The 20,780-nt window shown below is 41.1% G+C and overlaps 1 non-coding gene across 1 annotated transcript; it reads right to left on the minus strand.

Annotated features, from left to right (window-relative positions):
* Positions 1-1,056: 1,056 nt before the first annotated feature.
* On the minus strand, positions 1,057-1,194 carry LOC119948283. Its single transcript, XR_005456690.1, has one exon. It is a non-coding gene; the product is annotated as a small nucleolar RNA SNORA7 (small nucleolar RNA).
* Positions 1,195-20,780: the final 19,586 nt, after the last annotated feature.

Consider the following 20,780-nt stretch of genomic DNA (forward strand, 5'->3'; position numbering starts at 1 on the left):
AATGAGATCATAGTTTAGAATGTGAAATATAATTAAGTTCTCTAAAAACTCTTATTTGGAATATCCTTGCTAAAGTTTCACTCAGATCATTAAATGCCATTGTGGTATTCGTTAAGCCTTTACTATGGGTCAAGCATTGTACTAAGCACTGGGGGTAGATACAAGATACTCAGTTCCCACATGGGGCTCACAATCTAAGTAGCAGGGAGCACAGTGCCATTGTATGGATCTATGCATGGAAATGATCTGGATAATTCAAGCCTCAAATTACATTTTGAACTGCGTTTTTCAGGTATTTCACATGCTCCCCCCTCAAACCCCCCCCCCCACAAAACCCTATATCTAACTAAATATCTAGCTGTTTTGGGCCAAAATGCATTAAGCATCTAGTGAATGCCCAATGAATTCCTTTAAGGCTCATGACTCCACCTCTCAATTTCACATGTAGAGGTGAAACATCTTGTTGATTCTGTCAGTGACCTATTGGGAGGCAGACAGCTGTACTAAGATAATAACGATAATAGCAGCGTGGCTCAGTGGAAAGAGCACGGGCTTTGGAGTCAGAGGTCATGGGTTCAAATCCCATCTCCACCAGTTGTCAGCTGCATGACTTTGGGCAAGTCATTTAATTTCTCTGTGCTTCAGTTACCTCATTTGTAAAATGGGGACTGTGAACCCCCCCGTGGGACAACCTGATCACCTTGTAACCTCCCCAGAGCTTAGAACTGTGCTTTGCACATAGTAAGCGCTTAATAAATGCTATAAAAATAGCAATAATAATAATATTGGTATTTGTTAGATGCTTACTATGTGCCAAGCACTGTACTAAATGCAGAAGTCTTGTCTTGTCTTATGCTATCGCGTCGTCTCCGACCCATAGCGACGCCACGGAAACATCTCTCCCAGAATGCTCCGCCTCCATCTGCAATGGTTCTGGTCATGTATCCATAGGGTTTTCTTGGTAAAAATGCAGAAGTGATTTACCATTGCCTCCTTCCGCATAGTAAACCTTCGACTGTCTCCCATGCCGCTGCTGCCCAGCCCAGGTGAGTTTTGACTTGTAGCAGATTGCCTTCCACTCGCTAGCCACTGCCCAAGCTAGGGACAGAATGGATATGCCTCTGCTTGACTCTCCCTCCCATAGTTGAGACTGGTAGAGTACAGGAAACTCTCCAGACGCAACCCTGGGAGGGGAAGTATAGAAGTATATACAAGATAATCAGGTTGGACACAGTTCCTGTTCTACATGGGACTCACAGTCTAAGTTGGAGGAAGAACAAGTGCTTTATCCGCATTTTACACATGAGGAAACTGAGACCTTAAGTGACTTGCCCATGGTCCCACAGCAAACAAGTGGCAGAGTTAGGATTAGAACTCAGGTCCTTTGACTCCCAGGCCGCTCTGTGCCTCTCTTGTGATTCAGCTATATGATCTATAAATATCAAGATAATGTGTATGTGTATAAAAACAGTCAATTGTGTCTTTGTAAAGAGAGGACAGGTTGATATACAGGAGTCTAGGATTCATAGAGAGAATGAGCCTCCCTGACAACTTCTACTGGGGAAAATGATGGTCAAGAAAATTATTTGGGACTAGTAGGTAATTGTAGGCTTACCTTAACCTGTTTTTGTCTCACAAAATAACCCTTTCCATAGAAAAAAGATGATGTTGAAGCACAGTTGTGCTCAGGGGAAAATTACAAATGAAAATAGGCACTTATGATTCTTTCCTGAAGGCTTTCTCTAGCCAACACTCATTGGTAACCTTGTTATGTGCTAAGACTCAGTTTAACAGCCTGGCAAAACAATGTTCACATAAAATTAGGACCTTGGATAATGCAATATTGCAACATTGAAAATTTCCACGGAAAAGTATTTGTGACTGTTGTGCATTGTTCTAGGAAGGTTATATGCTTCTGGACTTTTTAGAGTCATAAAGTCGACAATATCTAAATCACATCCTTAACCTCCAATTTCTAGCCTGAGCTCCCTTTACAGAGGTAGTTTCTGGGATTCTTGGAAACATTAGGTTCTTGATTTTGTATTTTAGAATGCATGACACAAATTTCATTATTGCAGTATTACACAATGTGTGGATTTTTATGAATTAGTATTCATTAGGCCACATCTTTGTATAATGTATGGAGCAACTTCACATTCCTTTCATTGCATTGGTCTGGAAATTCACCATTAGTACAGTGAAGTTGAATTATACTAAGGCAATGGAGCTGAAGATGGACATTGATTTTCCTGCATAACCAAGACCGATCTGTATGCAACTAAGTCTCCGGAATTACAAAACTATACAGTCAGGTCCTCATTTAGCTTCAAATCACTATGCTTGTAAATTGAAAAAAATAAATTAAGATAGTAGCTTTATACACATGTAATTACCACCTAAAATTTTACTGTTGCATGATTTCAGCACTAAACACACTTGAAAACATTTTTTGTAGGAGAAATTGTTTAGCACTTTTGTATTTTAGATACCATTCTTGGGACAATAAGTTTCATGCCACATTATTCAGAGAAGTTATAAAATTTCAGTCAACATAAAAACAAGAAACGCCATACATGGTATCACCAGAACCTTACCAATGGTTTCGTGAATTTGTTGTGAGGTTAGTATGAGGCTTAGTTAAATGATTTTGAGTTTTACACTTGTTTGTCTTGAATGGAACACAATAGTCTAGTTGAAATAATTTGCCAGTTGAATAGAATGCAACCCCAAGGCTGCATTGGGGCAGCCTTAATGAGGCCACTCCTAAGAAAATTCCACTTGGAGTTATAGAGAGTAAGTATGAGTCGAATGTTTCAGCTGCCTACAAGTCTAATGACTCCAACTATCTGTGTCTATCCACTCTGGAAAGATGTACATCTGGGCCACCATTACATCAGATGGAGGGCTGGTCCTATCTTAAGGATTCATTTCCTTACTTTCCAGCTGGATCTTCTTCTGGTGGTTTTCCTTCTCCTCAGCAACCTGAGGACTGTCATAATTGATCAATAGGATTCATTGATGACTTATTCTATGCAGAGCACCATACTAATCACTTGGGAAAGTACAATAGAGTTAGTAAACACAATCCCAGCCCTCAAAGACTTTACAGCCTAGCAGGGTAATAATAACAATAATAATAATGGCATTTATTAAGCGCTTACTAGGTGCAAAGCACTGTTCTAAGCGCTGGGGAGGTTACAAGGTTATCAGGTTGTCCCACGGGGGGGCTCACAGTCTTGATTCCCATTTTACAGATGAGGTAACTGAGGCACAAAGAAGTTAACTGACTTGCCCAAAGTCACACAGCTGACAATTGGCGGAGCCGGGGTTTGAACCCATGACCTCTGACTCCAAAGCCCGTGCTTTTTCCACTGAGCCACACTGCTTCTCTGACAGGGTAGACAGATACTATAATTAATTACAGGTTGGGGGAATTACAGAGTTTAAAAACAGGTACATAAGTATTGTGGTGGCGGTAGTGGGGTGAGTAGTAATAATAATAATGATAATAATTGTGGTATTTGTTAAGTGCATGTTACATGTCAAGCACCTTACCGAGTGCTGTGGTAGACGCGTTCTGTATTTGTCAGGTTGGATCCAGTCCCTGTCCCACATGGAACTCACAGTCCAAGTAGGAAGAAGAAAAGGTATTTCATCCCCATTTTACAAAAGAGGCATAAAGAAGTTAAGTGACTTGTCCCAAGACTTGTAGCACAGAAGTGGTGCAGCTGGGACTAGAACCTGGATCTCCTGACTCCCAGGACCGTGCTCTTTCCCCTAGACAATGCTGCCTCCCTGTTGGGAGGAGATGTGATTCGGATAGACATTCTTTTAGGGCAGGATTCACCACTGCACATAACTCAGATTTAAAGATACAATTCAAACTAAGTTTATTCAGGCCAAGTCTCTCGTTTCTGTGGTCCTAAATTTTTCAATCAATCCCCCTTATTGAATAATAATAATTGTATTTGTTAAGCGCTATGTGCCAAGCACTGTTCTAAGAACTGGGGGAGATACAGGGTAATCAGGTTGTCCCACGTGGGGCTCACAGTCTTAATCTCCATTTTACAGATGAGGTAACTGAGGCCCACAGAAGTGAAGTGATTTGCCCAAAGTCACACAGCTGACAAGTGATAGAGCTGGGATTAGAACCCATGACCTCTGACTCCCAAGCCTGTGTTCTTTCCACTGAGCCACACTGCTTTGTGCAGAACACTAGTTTGCCTGGGAGGGTTCAACATCAACAAGTGATTCAGTCTCTGTCCTCAAGGAGCTAACAAGGGTGACAGGCAGCCAGATAATTTAGAAATAGTGGAATCAGGAGAAAGAACAAGGGTACTAATGGTAATAACCAAGTATGGAAAGATTCATTCATTCAATCATATTTATAGAGCGCTTACTGTGTGCAGAGCACTGTACTAAAAGATGAATACATTAATAGTGCATAAATCAGTAGAATACGATTTCATACATTTATAAATGCTCAGATGGCTATTTGGATAGCCTAAGTTGGTGGAATTTAATCAGGGAATGTCTCTTGGAAAAAGTGGGGTTTCAGGAAGACATTTAAGATTCGGAGGGAACTGGTTTGATGTTTTTAATGGGAGAGGAAGAACCAGGCAGAGAGGAGGGTGTGAGCGAGAAGTCAGAGGTTTGAGAGTAAGGCACAGTAAAAGGTTATCTTGTGAGGAGCACAAAGCATAAGTTAATGAGTAGCAGTGTTCTATAAGTGTTCAATAAATACCATTGCTTGACTGCATGAAAGGAGTTTATGCTAGATGCAGAAGACTACTGGTAGCCACTGAAAATTTTTGAGGAGTGGAGACGTGCTGAATGACATTTGGATCAGTGGATCCAGCTACAGAGTATAGTTTGGACTGAAGGAGGGAGTCTGAAGGCAGGAAAGACCAGAAAGGAGATAAATGCAGTTGTTCAATCATTCAGTTGTATTTATTGAGTGCTTACTGTGTGCAGAGCACTGTACTAAGCGCTTGGGAGAGTACAATATAACAATAAACAGACACACTCCCTGTCCACAACGAGCTATTTGTAAAGTTAATTGAGGCTGACCTCATGCCCATATCCGGCCTCTGGCCTGGAACACCCTCCCTTCTCAAATCCGACAGACAATTAATTACTCTTCCTCCATTCAAAGCCTTATTGAAGGCACATCTCCTCCAAGAGGCCTTCCCTGACTAAGCCCCCCCTTCCACTTCTCTCACTCACTTTGAGGTCTCCGTGATTTGCTCCCTTTGTTAATCCTCTCTCCCAGAGGGGCAATACAAGTACATATCTGTAATTTATTTATACTAATGTCTGTCTCCCCTCTAGACTGTAACTTGTGGACAGGGAATGTGTCTGCATATTGTTATACTGTACTCTCCCAAGCATTTAGTACAGTGCTCGGCCCACAGTAAGCACTCAACAAATATTAGTGAATGAATGAGTGAATGGGTCATAATCCCCACCCTCCAGAAATTGACAATCTAGTAGAGCCGGTGTGTGCTATAACTATGAGTGAATGAGTTGAGTGGGTGAATTGGTCATAATCCCCACCCTCCAGGAATTGACAATCTAGTAGAGCTGGTGTGTGCTATAACCAAGGTAATAATTGTTTGGGTAGAGAGGAAGAGGTGGATCCAACAAAACTTGAGAAGTAAAAATTGGGAGAATATAGTGACAGTCTGGGTGTGGGAGTTGATAGACTTCTAGCTGACAAAGATGCCACTAAGGTTATAGGCTTCTGGGACAATGAAGGATGGTAGTGCTGATCATTATTGAACTACTATATATGAATGTGCAATTTGGGGGCCTAAAATGTCAGAATAATTTTTGTGCATACATGCGCTGTCACATTTATAACTGCAAAACCATTACAACTGTAAAATTATATAATGTTGTCAAACAAAACAAATATGAGGCCACAGGAGTCTTATAATCTAATCCCTTAGGTATTTTCTAACAGTGTTTGAGTTTTCTGATTAGCATAGTTTATGAGATTCTTTAATAGCATATGTTTATAGCCTTTATCTAAGTTTTTTTAAGGTGCATTTGCTTTAAAGACAGATGGTTTTTCTTTTCTTCAAATTATCAGCCCTAGCAATAAGAGCCAATGTTGCTTCAGAAGTGAACTACATTTTGATCTCTTCTTGCATTCTCAATTTAGCAGCCAACTAATTACTGGCTCCTGAGTAGATGTGATTGGTGATATGAACAAAAAAGAATAGTTTAATTTTAAGATCATAAGCTGAGTGTGCCCTACTGACACAAAGAACCCCAGCTTCCTTGTGAGTAAATAGTTATGTGATTTTTTTTGTTCCTTGAGAAGTTCTAAGGACTTTATCTTTTCAAGATCTGGTTTTACAATCCAAACTCTGATCATAAGAGCACTTTAGAACTCATAAACCTATTCTACTAAGTAGGAGACAGTTTTTTTTAAAGACTGTCCTAATTTAAGATGCAAGTAAACTAGATAGTTGATGTTTTTTTATTTATAGAAAAGTTTATTCTTGCTGAGTGCAGGATAAATTGATGCACTGAAAAATAAGTCTGCCTGCTAAAAAAACTGTACATTTATTTTTATTCTTTTGGCAGTTAATATAAAACAAACATAAAAATCTATGTTTCTGAGATAGTAAAAATACACATGGTATTTTTGTTAGGCTGAAGCACAAGAAAAGCTTATGTCTTAGTGCGTCATTACACATATACACACACACCCCCACACATAAAGCTATCCTACATTCTTGAAGATGATACTACCGATGGTGGATCCTACCCATGCATGGGAGTGTGGCTGAAAAGACATGTGACCAACAATCCCCTCCCTTCTGTACTGATATGCCTGTGCCACACAGAGACTGCCTCCATTTTCAAATCTGACACTTAATAACCTGGTCTTTAAGAAGGCTTTGCTGAAAGAGAGAAACCCTTTCCTAATATCCACCTACAAGGCTAGTTTGTCTGCTACTGCGGTCAATCAATAGAATTAATTGAGGAGTGTGTGCAGAGCACTGCACTAAGCATTCGGAAAAGTGTGAAAGAGTACATTCATTCATTCAATCATATTTATTGAGCGCTTACGGTGTGCAGAGCACTGTACTAAGCGCTTGGGAAGTACAAGTCAGCAACATATAGAGACGTCCCTACCCAACAACGGGCTCACAGTCCAGAAGAGGGAGACAGACAACAAAACAAAACACGTAGACAGGTGTCAAAATCGTCAGAACAAATAGAATTATAGCAGTATGCACATCATTAACAAAATAAATAGAATAGTAAATATGTACAAGTAAAATAGAGTAATAAATCTGTACAAATATATGCAAGTGCTGTGGGGAGGGGAAGGAGGTAGGGTGGGGGGATGGGGAGGAGAAGAGGAAAAAGGGGGCTCAATCTGGGAAGGCGTCCTGGAGGAGGTGAGCTCTCAGTACGGTTTTGAAGGGAGGAAGAGAGCTAGCTTGGCAGATGTGTGGAGGGAGGGCATTCCAGGCCAGGGGCAGTACGTGGGCCGGGGGTCAATGGCGGGACAGGCGAGAACGAGACACAGTGAGGAGGTTAGCGGCAGAGGAGCAGAGGGTGCGGGCTGGGCTGTAGAAGGAGAGAAGGAAGGTGAGGTAGGAGGAGGCGAGGTGATGGAGAGCCTTGAAGCCGAGTGATCCTCACTCTCAAAGGACCACTGTTATGGCACACTATTTAAGTTTGTGCTTCACTATGTCACTCTCAAAGAACCACTGTTATGGCACATTATTTAAGTTTGTGCTTCACTATGTCCTTGAATTGGTGATTCTGCTGTATAATTTTATGGGTGCCCCATTTCAGTTCACCATAAAGCAACTATATGGATCTCCTACTTTCATCCATTCTGCTCAGATGGTCCAGCCAATGAAGCTGTCATGCTGTGACCATCATCACTTCAATGATGGTGAACTGACTCCATTCTGGGAACTCACTGTTGGTGATCTTGTCCTGTCATGCCCAATGCAGGTCTATCTAATTCTGTTTTACAAGTCTTAATCTGTGCCTCAATGGATTGTGGACAGCCAAGCAGCAGTCTGGTTGCGGCATTAAGTTTTACATTGCCGATGAAAATGGTTGTCTGTGCACAGGGTTTCAATCACATTTCTGTTTTCTTCAGACTTATTGTCAGCATGTAGCTCTGTGCCGAGTCTTCCAAATGATTTGTAGTGTTTTATGTGTCTTTGTGTGTAAAATTCTCAAAAGCAGTCCCCAAATAACTGCTTCAAACCTTTTGATGATGTTTGCAGACTTTTGAGCTGGAAGGGTTTGCTGGTGGTTGACTCCAGCATCCAGCTTTCTAATGGCACCTTTAAGCAAAAGAGGCAGAGAATAGGTTGAATAGGACTGAACTTTGACAGTGATATGAAAAGGCTCAGGAACAGCGTGGCTCAGTGGGAAGAGCCTGGGCTTGGAAGTCAGAGGTTATGGGTTCGAATCCCAGCTCTACCACTTGTCAGCTGTGTGACTTTGGGCAAGTCATTTAACTTCTCTGTGCCTCAGTTCCCTCATCTGTAAAATGGGGATTAAGACTGTAAGCCCCATGTGGGACAACCTTGATTAGCTTTTATTTCCCCCCCTCCCCCCGAGCATAGAACAGTGCTTGGCACAAAGTAAGCGCTTAACAAATACCAATATTATTATTATTAAACTTGAACTTGATCAACCATTGTGCGGTGGCGTAGTCCTAAGAAAATTTGGTGAATTTCTCAGGACAGCAAAATGTGCTTCGCAATTGCCAGAGCCTGACATGTCCGTCTTTCCACCCTATTCTATGGTAAACTCCTGAAGGGTAGTAATTACATGTCTCATTTCTATTGTACTTTCTCAAATCCTTACTATAGTATTTTGCACTCAATAGGATGAGGTGGACAAGAGGGAGCTATTTCCAGCAGTAACAACGTACCTTATAATTTCTCTTAGATTTGGATTCGAATCTGCGATTGAGGGCCTCAATAGCCTGAGTACTCTTTGGTATCACTGCCACATTGCACTATTATCTGCCTGGAATAATAACAATAATAATAATAGCAATAATCATATCTTTTCATTCATTCATTCGTATTTATTGAGCACTTTGTGCAGGGCAGTGTGCTAAGCACTTGGGAAGTACAATTCAGCAACAAATAGAGACAATCCCTTTAAACATTTACTACATGCCATACTACAAGGGCTGAGGTAGGTGCAAAATAATCATATTGAACACCGTCCCTGTCCCTTACAGGGTTCACAGTCTAAGTAGGATGGAGAACAGGTAGTGAATCCCCATTTTAAAGATGAGGAAACTGGGGCACAGATAAGTGAAGTGACCTGCCCAAGGTCACACGCCCAGGCAAATAGCAGAGCTTGGTTAAAAACCCAGCTCTCCTGACTTCTATTCCCATGCTCTGTCCACTAGGAAACACTACCTCAGGAGATGAATGTTGAGAATGTAATTGAAAAAAAAAAAAGGTATTCCGATTTAAACATAGGTCAGACACAAGATTATCCTGTATAGCTTTAGTTTGGTCCCACACATGGTGTTCAAATCTTCCAAAAGAAAAAAGCATACTTCTTGATTTGATTTTCTACCTCCTTGCCTTGAATTAGTGGACATTGTGCTACCAAGGTAACAGAATTCAGTGACAGCATTCAGGTAGGTGTTGATGTTCATATTTTATGTGGGCTGGTATAAACTTTAGCCTTTTACAGACTAATTGTCACTCCACAGTACATTGTGAATTTTGAGAAGTGGTTCATAATCCCTTGTAGGATTTCTTGTGTGTGTTCTTCAAGAGTACAATCCTCAGTGTGTAGGAGCTGTATGAGGGATTCAAGGGCTTTTGATGATACAATAACCACAGACATAAATAATAATGAAATGATTTTAAGAGGTAATCTTGAACTTTTCTTACTGAAAGATTATAGAAACACGGGTCAGGTAAAGTGCTTGAGAGATTATTCAATCTATTCCCTTGCCTCAGGACATGATGTTTCTTATCTACTTTTTCGGCCTCATTTTCTTTAAAACTGCCAAAACATAGCTAGAAGAGATAGAGCAAAACCATGTATTTCCCTCAAATCATTCGGTGACTTTCATCCACACCACGGTTGATCCAAATATGAGACCATTTCCTATAGGTGAATGGATCTTACTCCAATTTAAGCATTTTATTTTGGACTATCACACTTGTCAAATTGCTTTGAGGGGATTAAACAAATAGACATTAGCAAGGGGGTAGCCATTTATGGAGCAGGAACCCAGTTAAAAAGCTATAATCATTTATGGAGCCAGGAACCCTGTTTAAAAGTAGTAGCTACCTATGGAGCCCCATATTGGTTAATGTCAGGGGTGATACTTTGTTCAAGAGAATCGACATCTGAGAAGCTCAAAGAATCCCAGAAACTTGGAAAGCGAAGTGTAAAAAATCCAAGCATGAGACAACTATGTGGTATGTCCTGAGACCATGAACTACTATCCTTAGGAAGGTTGTGAAATTGTTTTTAAGCCAGATCACAGAATAGATTAAAAAGGGAGAATTTTTCTCCATCAAAAGCATATATTGAGGGCTTGTGTATACTAAGTGTTTGGGAACGAGCAAAAGACACAGAAAACATTGACCCTCACCGTGAGGAACATTGGACTGAAATCATATTTTCACAATGAAAGAAAAAAATTGATAAAATAAAGAAATAGGGGTTACATTTAAAAATCAGTTCGATTTTTGGATATTGACATTTATCTGTGATATTACAGGTTCTCTAGGAATCTGGCAACCCTTGTGGAGCTATGAAAGCTGTAAGACAACTAGATCATTTCACCTGAACTTGTCTCTGAAGTATGACACTGTCTGAAGGCAGAAATGAGAAACTCCGAGAAAAGAATATATACCAAGGGGCAAAAAAGGTCAGAAATAGTTTTCAATTCAAGATTGAAAGGAAAGATGACTAGAGTCCCTGCTAATAGTAATAATAATTGTGGTATTTGTTAAGTGCTTACTATGTGCCAGGCACTGTACTAAGCGCTGGAGAGGATACAAGCGAATCGGGTTGGGCACAGTCCCTGTCCCACGTGGGGCTCACAGTCTCAATCCCCATTTTACAGATGAGGTAACTGAGGCCCAAAGGAAGTGAAATGACTTGCCCAAGGTCACCCAGCAGATGAGTGGCAGCGCTGGGACTGGAACCCAGAACCTTCTGACTTTGCAGGCCCATGCTCTATCCACTATGCCATGCTCCTTCTGCTACTATAGTGAATGAATTGAAAGGGAGCACACACAAACCAGATCATTATAGCAGACAGAAGTCTGGGGGGTAGCAACTGAGATAGGTATAGCTCCCCTTTGGCAAAGGCTTTAACTAATCAATAAATCAGTGGTATTTATTGAGTGCTCGGTACCTGAGGAGCACTGTACTCAGCTCTTGGGAGAGTATGATTCAACAGAGTGGTAGACACTACCCTGACTCTTACAGAGTTTATACCATCTAGCACAGTGCTTAGAACATAGTAAGCGCTTAAACACCATTATTATTATTATTATTATCTAGCTGGGAAGACAGACATGAAAATAACTTGAAGGTAAGGAAAGCAATGGAGCTCCTTGTGGGCAGGGAACATGTCTACCAACCCTGTTATATTGTACTTTCCCAAGCACTTTAGACAGTGCTCTGCACACAGTAAGTGATCGATTGATATATCCACAAGTCCTATGGTAGGTGGGAGTGGGGATGAGTATCAATGTGTTTAGGGGTTACAGACCCAAATGTATATGCAATGAAGAGGGAAGAGAATCGGGTGGGGAAATGAGAGGTTAGTCAGAGAAGGCTTCCTGGAGGAGATACAATTTTGAGGAGGGCTTTGAAGGTGGGAAGCGTTGTGTGGTCTGTCAGATATGAAGGGGGAAGGAGATCCAGGCAGGAGGGAGTGAGCAAGAAATTGACAGTGAGAGAGGTACAGTAAGTAGGTTGGTTGTAGAGCAACAAAGTGTACAGGCTGAGTTGTAGCAGGAGAGGAGTGAAGTTAAGCAGGAGAGAGCTGATTGAATGCCTTAAAGTCAACAATGAGGAGTTTCTGTTTATCGTGGAGATGGGTGGGCAAATACTGGAGGTTTTTGAAGAGTGAGGAGCCGTGCGCAGAATGATTTTTTTGAAAAAGGGATCCAGGCAGCCAAGTAAAGTATGGAGAGGGGAGAAACTAGAGACAGGGAGGTCAGCAAGGAAGCTGATGCAGTAGTCAAGGTGGGAAATGACAAGTGCTTAAACCAGCACGATAGGCTTCCCAAAGATTTGGGATGAGAAGAGGCAAATTTGAAAACAGACAGGCCCTAAGACAAACCCATTAGCACACCAAGGATCTTCCCTTGAGTACAAATAATGTGCTCCTCACACCTCAGGTGACAGGGTGTCCATGTAGCCTGGTCTCCACTCCCATTACTATGGGATCCTGGGCAAGTCATTTTAATCTCTCTACCTCGGTTTCCTTATATGTAAAAAGGGGGTGATACTTGCTTTTGATTGTGAGCCTTGTGTAGGATAGGAACTGAGTCTGAGCCGAGTATTGTGCATCTACCCCAGGGCTTAGCACAGTGTTTTGGCACATAGTAAGTGCTTAATAAGTGCCATAATTAGCATTGTTCATTCATTCATTCAATCGTATTTACTGAGCACTTACTGTGTGCAGAGTAAATAAATTTGGAGAGTGTTTTCTGGAGAGGGAAGAGTCAACAGTGTCAAAGGAAGCCAAGAGGACAATAATAATTATGGTACTTATTATCTGTCAAGCCCTGTTCTAAGGGGTGGGTGATTGGATGGAGTCCATTAGAGTCAGCAAGAAGAAGGTCATTTGGAGAGAGTAATTTCAGTGAAGTGAAACCAGACTGTAGAGTGCCTTGAAACCGATCTGACCTTATGGACAATGATCCTCAATTGTATCAAATTCCTAAAAGATTTCCCATTTTTGAGGTGGCTTATCAAAGCTACTATTCCTCTTCTCAAGTGTACTAAGACTTGGTTTCAGCATTAGTGAAGAGGCGGTAGGGTGGATCAGGGTTTTTCATTATAATTTGCAGGAAAGCGGGAGAAAAATAATATATTCTGCTGTCCTTCAAATTGTTTGCAGGTTATTATCTGCTCACCTAACCCTGTCTCCCCACACCTAGCTTCCATCAAGGAAAAAGGCTGCAAATTTTTTCACTGGGAAGCAAGAGAAGCGTGGGCCCTGAAGTTAGAGGACCCGCGTTCTAATCCCGGCTCTGCCACTTACCTGTTGTGTGACCTTGGGCAAGTCACTTAATTTCCCTGTGTCTCAGTTTCTTCACTGTAAAATGAGGACTCAAAACCTGATCTCCCTCCTCCTGAGACTGTGAGCTACATGTGGGACAGGGCTGGGTCTGATCTGCTTACCTTGCATTCATTCCAGCGCTTGGCACAAAGTGCTTAACAAATACTAGCAATATTATTACTTGTTTGTATTTATTATAGGACTGCTAGGCTTGCAAGGGGAAAAAAAACCTGTCTCACTCCCCCACCCCTCCACATTAATTCCAGTGATCACATCCTGAAAGTGAGGAGACCTGGGAAACAAAGGCGTCCCCACTTCCCCATCCCAACCCCCAAATCGCACCCAGCCACTCTCCCCTTAAATAAAAATTGGGTCCTTCATGATTTATACTTGCCATTAACACATAATCCATTTCAATACAATATCTAGCTCCCTCTTTCTGCCTACTATGCAAAATAACCTGAAGTATATTACCCACATTGGGATTTCAATGGAGATCTCCTTATTCATCTTGTAACAATGAAATTATCTTTGGAAAAAAAAAATGGAGTGTAGAGGTTCCCATTCTGCTTTTAAATTAGCCTTATCCCAATTATTCTGCTTAATTTATTATCTCTATAAAAGCACAGAATTTCAAGGACCCAATCAGATTACAAATAATGTAGATCCAAAGCTGCACACATTTTGATTGAACACTCATCGTGTTTCTAGGCTTTTCACTGCCTTTGGTCTGAAGAACAAACTGTGGAAATATGGACATTTCTGAATATATACGAATTATTTCTGGAAAAGTTGAGAACAAAAATGTGTTCTGTTGATCTTCCTGTACCATCTTATTCCATGTATATTCCAAGCATAAAGATGGTTGAATCAAACTATGCTATCAGATTAAACCAAAAATTTGTTGAGGTAAAAGAATAAATGCAAAAAAAAATAAAAAAAAATAAAACCATTGAGCTAGCATTGGTTACTAGACGACCTTTAAATGAAAAAGCACACTCTATATTCTGGCCTGATAGTACTAGATTCATTAAATTGGACAAAATGTATCCATTAGGAGATAATTTTTCTAAAGTGGGTTGCAAATCCAGTGATAAAAGAATTTAAAGGGGCAATAATTGCATCAATACTTCATTGAAATGGCAGGGATGCTCCAAATGAGCTGACATGTCAATGCTATTCTTATCAGTGGGGATAAAACCTTCCTTATAATTACACTATATTTTTTATAATTAAACTGGATTTATGATAGTTTGGGCTTTCTGAACACCCAAAATCTAATACAATGCCTCATATATGAAATAATACTTTCAGGATTTTGCAGTTTATAGTCCAGCTAACCATTATATTAGAAAATACAAAATCAGCCAAGAGATTAAAGCCTGTCCCCTAATTAGAGGGAATTGATTATGGCTAGTTTTTGCAACATATAAAGTAAAATAACTCATTATTTCCGGAAATGCCTGAGTAACTGATATTATACACCGAAGAGGAAAGAAGGGAAGTACAGAATTTGGCCGAATAAGGGGGTGATGTAAAGTTGCTTCATTCGTTCATTTGTTTGTGGAGATGAACAGAAATATTGGAAGGATGGTTTAACCTTCAAAAATAATGTGTATATGTGTGTGTCTGTGTGTTCAGGCAGTAGTAGTGTGGTTATCAATAGCATACTTTAAAAATTTTGGCTTCTTGCTATGTCTAAAGAAGGGGGTTCTTCTTTATATATGAGACTTCAGGTTAAAAGAGATTAACAGTTATGTTATAGATCAGAAAATATGCCCCACCTCCTTTTCTTACCTTCCCAGAAGCTTTGACTTTTGAATGAGTGATGGGGGATGATTTACAAGTTAAATCCTTTGCTCTCATTTCCCTCCTTCTAAAATAAAGCAGGTATTTGGATAACCCATTGGTCAATAATAGAGTGTTTTAACTTATTTTTAGCCTGATGTTCAGTTGTTTGTGTGGTTGTGTATGTGTGACTGTGTGTGCAAGCAATACTGTGGCTATCAATAGCATACTTTAAAATCTTGGCTTCTTGGTATGCCTAAAGAAGGGGGATCTGATAGCCTTTTCATCATGTCCTCAGGACACAAGACCATGCATGTCCAATGACTGTATATGCTCCCTACCTTGCTCTCTTGTCTCTGGATCATTATTTTTTCTTTTTATTAGACCATTCTCTACCCAGCTGGACAAGGGATATGTCCAAGGGGGTAGTGATACTGTCATCAGCACCACCATCCTGCCCTGAGTATGCCCTTGCTTAGAAAGATGTTTAGCAGCATTCTAAAGAAGCATTAGTAAAGTGAGAGTGGCTGAACAGATGAGAAGAATGAGAGAATGAGGGAGGTGGGAGAGAAAGGAATGGGGATAAAAAGGAGAAAAGGGAGTCAAATATCTGGGAGGAAATCTCCTTTTTGGTCTCCACTAATACTGATAATAATTGTAGTAATTCCTAAGTCCTTACTATGTGCTAAACACTGGGATAGATGCAATACAATCAGGTCAGACACCAACCCTTTCTCATAAGGGGCTCACATTCTAATTATTGGGAGAATGGATATTTTATCCCCATTTTACAGATGAAGAAACTGAGGGATAGAGAAGCCAAGCAACTTCCCTCTAGATTTTATGCTCTTGGAGAGCAGAGATTATGTCTACCAATTTTATTATACTCTCCCAAACATTTACTACATTGTTCTGAACACAGTAAGTGCTCAATAAATACCACTGATTCATTGGAAGTCAGGAGACCTGCGTTCTAATCCTACTCTGTGACTTGCCTGCTGTGTGGCCTTGGGAGAGTCACTTAACTTCACTATGCCTCAGTTTCTTCATTTGTTAATACGGAGATTAAATACCTTCCCCATTAGGCTGTGAACCCCATGTTAGACAGGGACTAGGTCTGACCTGATTGTCTTGTATCTATCCCAGTGCCTAGTACAGTACTTAGCAAATAATAAGCATTTAAATGCCACAATTATTAATAGTAAATACTATTATTATAGATTGACATATAGCAGTGTGTGAAGCCCGAATTAGAATCCAAGTCTCCTAACTCCTAGACCTGTATTCCACTTCTTTCCTTTCCTTCAGTGGGGCTTCTAGGCCAATAGCAATGCGTCCTAGTGGAGAGAGCATGGGCCTGAGTATGAGAGGACCTAGGTTCAAATCCTGCCTCTGTCAATTGTTGGTCTATAACCTTGAGCAAGTCATTTAACACATGTGTGCCTTAGTTACCTCTTCTGTAAAATGAAGATTTTACCTATTCTCCCTCCTATTTAGACTGGGAGCCCCACATGTGACAGGGACTGTGTCCAGTCTCCTTACTTTGTATCTACCCCAGGGCTTAGTACAGTGCTTGACACAAAACGCTTAACAAATGCCACACTTGTTATTATAATTTTCCACCCCCACCATACATATTCCTAGTGCAAACTTAAAAGACTACTGTGCTACATCATGAAACACCTTAAATCCTTTATTCCTTGGGTTTTCAACAACTTTTGAAATCTATACCTGTGTGATCCTAAGGTCTCACATGAAATAGGTCCTATCCACTACTGCATACTGCCCCTCACACATTCAATCCCTCTCCCCTCAGCAGTCCTACACACAAACACCAACACATTCACCAGCATGAACGAGAGAAGCAGCATGGCTCAGTGGAAAGAGCCCGGGCTTTGGAGTCAGAGGTTATGGGTTCAAATCCCAACTCCTCCAATTGTCAGCTGTGTGACTTTGGACAAGTCACTTAACTTCTCTGTGCCTCAGTTACCTCATCTGTAAAAGGGGAAGACTGTGAGCCCCACGTGGGACACCCTGATCACCTTATATCCCTCCAGTGCTTAGTACAGTGTTTTGCACATAGTAAGTACTTAACAAATATCATCATTATTATTATTATCACCAGCACATACAGTCAGATTGAGAAATACTACCCAGAGCCTTCATGTATCCATCAATCAATGATATTTATGGAGCACTTACTCTTTGCAGAGCACTGTACTAAGTACTTGGGAGAGTACAATACAACAGAGTTGACAGTTTCTGTGCCCCACAGGGAGCTTAGTCTATGAGGGGAGACAGACAATAACATCAATTACAGATATGTACATAAGTGCTGTGGGGGCTGAGGGTGGGGTGAATATCAAATACTTAAAGGGTAATAATAATAATAAATATTACTATTATGGTATTTGTTAAGTGCTATGTGCCAAGCACTGTTCTAAACACTGGGGTAGGTACAAGGTAATCAGGTTGTCCCACGTGGGGCTCACAGTCTTCATCCCCATTTTACAGATGAGGGAACTAAGGCACAGAGAAGTTAAGCGACTTGCTCAAGGTCACACAGCAGACAATCAATCAATCAATCGTATTTATTGAGCGCTTACTATGTGCAGAGCACTGTACTAAGCTCTTGGAAGTACAAATTGGCAACACATAGAGACAGTCCCTACCCAACAGTGGGCTCACAGTCTAAAAGGGGGAGACAGAGAACAGAACCAAACATACCAACAAAATAAAATAAATAGGATAGAAATGTACAAGCAAAATAAATAAATAAATAAATAAATAGAGTAATAAATATGTACAACCATATATACATATATACAGGTGCTGTGGGGAAGGGAAGGAGGTAAGATGGGGGGATGGAGAGGGGGACGAGGGGGAGAGGAAGGAAGGGGCTCGGTCTGGGAAGGCCTCCTGGAGGAGGTGAGCTCTCAGCAGGGTGGTGGTGCCAGGATTAAAACCCACATCCTCTGACTCCCAAGCCTGTGCTCTTTCCACTAAGCCTCACTGCTTATCTGTAGCATACAGGGTACAGTTCAAGTGGATAGGCAAAGCAGAAGGGCAAATGAGTAGGGGAAATGAGGTTTTAGTTGGGAAAGGTCTTGAAGGAGCTATGATTTTAATTACGTTTTGGGGGAGGGTGGTGGTCTGTCAGGTATGAAGGTGGAGGGAGTTTCAGGCCAGAGGGAGGATGTAGGCAAGGGGTCAGCAGCATCAGAGGAGCAAAGCGTGTGGTCTGGGTTGCACTAGGAAAATCAGTGCGGTAAGATAGGAGGGGGTCAAGCTGATTGAGTGTTTTAAAGATTATAGTAAGGAATTTCTTTTCAATGTGGAGGTCAGTGGGTAGCCGCTGGATGTCTTTCAGGAGTGAACTGAACTTTTCTTAGAAAAATGATAAGGGCAGGAGAGTGAAGTAAGGACTGTAGTGGGGAGAGACAGGAGGCAGTGAGGCCAGCGAGGAAGCTGATGCAGTACTTAAGGTGGGATATAAGTGCTTGGATTAGTGTGGTAGCAGTTTGGATGGAGAGGAAAGGATGGATTTTCCTGATGTTGTTAAGGTAGGACCAATAGACTTTGGTGCCAAATTGAATATGTGGGTTGAATGAGAGATGAGTCGAGGATAACGTCAATACTGTGGGCTTTTGAGGCAGGGAGGATGGGGTATTTCCTAAAGTGATGGGAAGGACATGAGGAGGACAGGGTTTGGGTGGGAAGATGAGGAGTTCTGATTTGGACATAAGTTAGAAGTGTTGGCAGGACATCCAAGTAGAGTGTTCTGAAGGCAGGAGGAAATTTGAGACGGTAGAGAAGGAGGGAACTCAGGATTGGAGAGGCAGATTTGGGAATCATCTGTGTAGAAATGGTAGTTAGAGCTATGGGAACAAATGAGTCCTCCAAGGGAGTGGGTGTAGATGGAGACTAGAAGGTGACCCCGAGTTGATCCTTGCGGGACTCCCACTGTCAGAAGGTGGGAGTTGGAGGAGGAGACTGCAAAAGAGACTGAGAATGAGTGGTCAGAGGAGGAGAACCAGGAGAGGGCAGTTGTCAGTGAAGAGAAGGTCAGATAAAGTTTCCAGGAGAAGCGGGTTGGTCAATAGATGGAGTAGAAGATGGATGGAGTAGAAGCCGTTGGATTTGGCAAGAAGAAAAGTCATTAGTTACCTTAGAGAGGGCATTTTCAGTGGAGTGAATGGAGCAGAAGCCAGATTGGAGATCATGTAATAATAAAATAATAATGATAATAATAATAAGAAGAAAAAGGTTTTGTTACACGTGTATATATGCCAAGCACTGTATTAAGCACTGGGGTAATAATAATAATAATAATAATAATAATAATAATGGTATTTGTTAAGTGCTTACTATGTGCAAAGCACTGTTCTAAGCACTGGGGAGGTTACAAGGTGATCAGGTTGTCCCACGGGGGGCTCACAGTTTTAATCCCCATTTTCCAGATGAGGGAACACAAGATAATCAAATCTCACATGGGGCTCATTGACTAAGTAGGAGGGAGCACAGGTATTGGATCCCCATTTTACAGATGAGGGAACTAAGGCACAGAGAAGTTAAGTGACTTGCCCAAGATCACACAGCAGACAAGTGGCAGAGCTGGGATTAGACCCCAGGTCCTCTGATTCCCAGCCTCCTGCTCTTTCCACTAGGCCAAGCTACTTCAGATTAGATCAGAGAGGAGCAACAACCCAACAAAAGAACATAGCTCCTCTATGTTTCAAAGTCTGAGTGATTTAGCAAGTTATTCCCCTATCTCCAGCTCTAGTGTTGTTTCTTCTTGCTGCACTTACCCCCCAGCAACTTTCCCATTATCTGTCTCTGTTGTATGCAATGATGGCTGAACTCCTTTGAAGTACCCTAGTGTTTCTTGTATACCCCATTTGACAACTTCTCAGTAGTATTCTGTATTTCAGAAGGAATGATTTTCACAGGTCAAGTGCTGTGAGATTCTTTGGGTAGTAGTAAATAAGCACTTCTCCATGAGAAAAACAGAATACATTCAACTGCAGAACTTTTCAAGGTTCCAGCCTACAACATTTTACAAACAAATGACAAGAATAATTGCCTGAAAAATCACTCCTCTAGTTAATGGAGATACGGAGGAAGAATTCAAATAGTCAAATCTCAGGAGTAAAATGAAATTTTTAACTTTATATGTCTTGCCTCGTTATGAAAGCCATCATTAATAAAAAAAATTCGCCCCAATCCCCTCACCAACATCTTCAAAAAAACAACCTCTTCCATGCCACTTCCCATTATTTTTCCAAATATGCTGACGTGATTGGAGAGTTAAATTTAGTCATTACTCTAAATGAGAGCAAAATAGCGGTGTTATCAAACAAAAGCATTGCAAGTGAATAATGTATCTTTTGTTCTTCTACTGAAAAGCCCCATGGCAGGTGTCTGCTGGCATTGAGACTGGCACCAACTCCATGCTTAGAGTCATGTGTGCCAAGAGAGGCAATTTCACAATGAGCTGGCCTTATTGTGCACATACCTAAGCTGCCTTTTTTCTCACTCTAATCTTTTAATTAACCTCTGCATGACAAGAGGGCACCTATTTGCTTGTCTACAATACACCTATTCTTTGATATTGTCTGATATACACTCACAAACTTACAGCTATCATAATGACTTGCAGGCTTCTGAAAGAATGGATATTTAAGAATGCACTACTGTGAGTTTTAAAATGGCATTA

The sequence above is a fragment of the Tachyglossus aculeatus genome, chromosome X4, assembly GCF_015852505.1.
Source record: "Tachyglossus aculeatus isolate mTacAcu1 chromosome X4, mTacAcu1.pri, whole genome shotgun sequence".
NCBI lineage: Eukaryota > Metazoa > Chordata > Mammalia > Monotremata > Tachyglossidae > Tachyglossus > Tachyglossus aculeatus.